We start from the raw sequence: 3,734 nt of genomic DNA, 5'->3' as shown, positions 1-3,734 counted from the left end.
TGGTTTTTCTTTACCAACTGTTCTTAAACAATGGCACAACCTTTCCTGCGACTGTCCATGATATAAATATCTCAGCCAAAGACCGAACAATTACTTCCCTAGCTTCCCAACAGATCTTGGGTACATCTGATTAGTTCATGGATCATAGAACAGTGCAGCACAGTACAGGCCCTTGAGCTGTTGATGCTGTGCCGGCGGTTTATCCTACTCAAAGGTCAGAGTAACCTTCATGCCCTTCATTGTACTAAAATCCATGTGCCGAACTAAGAGTCACTTAAAAGGTCAGAGGGGGTTATCCACCTTAATGTATTTTAAAATATCCAGCTCCTCATCTTCTGTAATATGGACAAATTTCAAGATATCACTATTCATTTCCCCAAGTTCTCTACCTTCCATATCCTACTCCACAGTAAGTACTGATTCAAAATATTTATTATCTCGCCGATCTCGTGTAATTCCACACATAGGCCACTTTGCTGATCTTAAATGGGTTCTATTGTCTCTAGTTACTCTTTTGACCTTAATGTAGTTGTAGAATCACTTTGGAATGTCCCTTACCCTATTTTCGAAACATATCTTATGTCCCCATTTTGCCCTCCTGATTTCCCTCTTGGGTATTAGCCTACTTCCCGGTACTCCACAATGGATTCACTTGATCCCTACTGTCTGTACCTATCATATGCTTCCGCCTTTTCTTGAACAGAGCCTCAATTCTGCTCGCCATTCAGCATGCCCTACACCTACCAGCCTTACCGTGTTCATGGACAGTAACATGCTGTCGCTAGACTCTGTAAATCATTTGTGAAGGCCTCCCACTTTCCCGCCAATAGCTTCTCCAAAGCAGCTTTTGAAAGTGCCAACGTAAAACGTTCAAAGTTGGCCTGACTCAACTTAAAACTTTATAATTTATATTAGGAGTATTCTTCTCCATAAGTATTTTACAACTGATAGTTACTGCATAACAGGGTCAAGAAGCAGAATGGCCTCCTCCTGTTCCTCTGTAACAGACTTGAGAGGCTGAATGGCCTCCCCTGTACCTTTGTAACAGGGGCATGGGGACAGAATTACTTCCTCCTGTTCCTGCGCAGCAGTCTCGATGCTCTGAATGATGTCCCAAGGTTATGGAAGAATTTGACAACAGTGCACATAAAACCAGAAGCAACATTACACAAAGTAAATGGACAATAAATACATACACTGGTTTATTGGGTCTGGAAATTACCCCACCAGTCACCTTATGCTGCGGGTCTGTTACTTTCTCACTGTCGTCCTTTATAAACAGTATGTAATATACACAGTCCTACAGTGTTCTGGCACTACTCCCACATACAAAAGAAACAATAAGAATATTGAAAGATTTATGGTCCATCCCTAAGCAGTGCCCATCCATTCCACCCACACCAAGTAAATGTTCCCTTTTATTGGGATATGAAAAGTGATGTCAGGAAGGGTTTAACTGGACCTGTTTGTTGAGTGACTGTGATTAATGTTCGTCGCCATGGGTTGCAATTACCACAGTGGACGGTTTCCTTCCTTTAACGATAAGTGGGCTCCATTCAATGTGTTATCCCACAGTATGGTGGGAGCATCACCAACAGTGTTAACAGGGATCAGCAGCTCCAGAGACAGGGGGGAGAGATCAGAGTCTGAGCACAAGAGTCTGGAATGTTTCAACAATGAATCACAATCTGAGAACATTAGACTGGAATGTTACAGCAATGAATCACAATCTGAGAACATTAGACTGGAATGTTACAGCAATGGATCACAATCTGAGGATATTAGACTGGAATGTCCCATGAATGGACAGGAGTTTAAACTGGGATGTTTGGTTTCTTTCTACGTATTATGATCGAAGGTCATTATCGTGACGGATCAAATATACACTTTACATTATACAATATTTGTATTATCCAATCCTGGCTTTTGTTAGCGTACCTGGTAAGTCTCACTGTGTAGTCATTAATTGTATAAATCATGTTTGACAGTCATACTGTTCTTTCATTCACTCTACCCTCCTTGCCACTGTTATTGTTTCTGCTAAGACTCTAAATCCAGATATTTACTTGACAAACCACTACTAAATTGTTAAATCACTCTCTCCTTCCTTGCTTCTGGCAGTGTTACTTATGGGTTGCTATGTTGACTTGCTCAGTTTCAGCTCTGAATCATGATTCGATGTATCACTGCACTTGCTATCTAAATATTGAAAGCATTGAGGTCACTATCTTCTGTTCTGGTTACAAACTGCATTTCCTTCCTCTGACTCCATCTCATCCCCGGCCAATATCTGAAGCTGAAATAGACAAATGACAGCAGTGGTGATTCCTTTGGCCATGAACCAATTCCTGACACTACATCCTGACCATTCCTAATTATAACTACTGATAAATACAGCATATACTTCACTGGCTTATCCCATCTGCAATTTGAACCATGAGCTGTGAAATACAGTCTTAAAGATGGCATTCGTCTGTTGCTGACACTCACGGCTGCAAATCTGCAGAAACAAATCTGAGTCAAGACTCCACAGCTCATATCTAATATCACACAGAAATTCCCATCCATCCGTCATTCCTGTGCGTACTGATCTATAATGCTATTGGGTCCGCAATGCCTTTACTTCAATATTCTCAAGCATGTCATTAACAGCTGCCCATGAACTCTTTCTTCATTTCCCCTTCCCCCACCTCACCACAGTTCCAAACTTCCAGTTCAGCACTGTCCCTATGACCTGCCCTACCTGCCTATCTTCTTTTCAACCTAACCATTTCACCCTGCCAACCCCCTCGACCTATCACCTTCAACCCCTCCTGTACACTATGCTACTTTCTCCCCATCCCCACCCTCCTCTCACTGATCTATCCACCCTTCAGGCTCTCTGCCTGTACTCCTGATGAAGAGCTTTTGCCCAAAACGTCGATTTTACCGCTCCTGAACTGCTGTGCTCTTCCAGCACCACTAATCCAGAACTAACTCTGCCCATTATACGAAGCCCTAACAGTTGTTCACATTTAAACTGATTTCCTCCAAGTATGCTCTCTCATAGACAATGACTTTCACATCTAACACTGCCCCAGACCCACACACACATGCACTCATAAAACCCCTTGCTTTGAACTGATGCATGATGATACAGGGACATTAACTTATGGGAGCACATTTACTGTCACTCGCAGAAGGGGCGGCAAATTGTCCTTTGTTAGTCATTTAAGTAGTGCAAATGTAGCAGCAATATACCTGCAAAGTTTTGCAATACTGCCATGCTGGGCAGCTGGTTCAGTTTACTGAACAATACACGAGCATCGTCTGCACAGCTCCCGATGCTGGCCAGATAGTCCACCACAGCGAGCAATACACTGGGATAGACTGCACAGCTCCCCATGCTGGCCAGATAGTCCTGTTTATTGAGGAATGCACTGGCACAGTCTGCACAGCTCACCATGCAGGGCAGGTAATCCAGTTTACTGAGCAATACATTGGCATAGGCGGCACAGCTCACGATACTGGACAGATAGTCCGGTTTACTGAGCCATACACTGACATAGTCTGCACAGCGCCCCATGCTGGGCAAATAGTCCGGTTTAGGAGGTAAAAACAATGACTGCAGATGCTGGAAACCAGATTCTGGATCAGTGGTGCTGGAAGAGCACAGCAATTCAGATAGTCCGGTTTACTGAGCCATACACTGACATAGTCAACACAGCTCTCTATTCTGACCCGATAATCCGGTT

Source organism: Chiloscyllium plagiosum, unplaced genomic scaffold (genome assembly GCF_037043375.1).
Source record: "Chiloscyllium plagiosum isolate Xiang-an unplaced genomic scaffold, Cpla_swu_hap1 HiC_scaffold_13, whole genome shotgun sequence".
NCBI lineage: Eukaryota > Metazoa > Chordata > Chondrichthyes > Orectolobiformes > Hemiscylliidae > Chiloscyllium > Chiloscyllium plagiosum.
Note: the sequence above shows the minus strand (reverse complement) of the source record.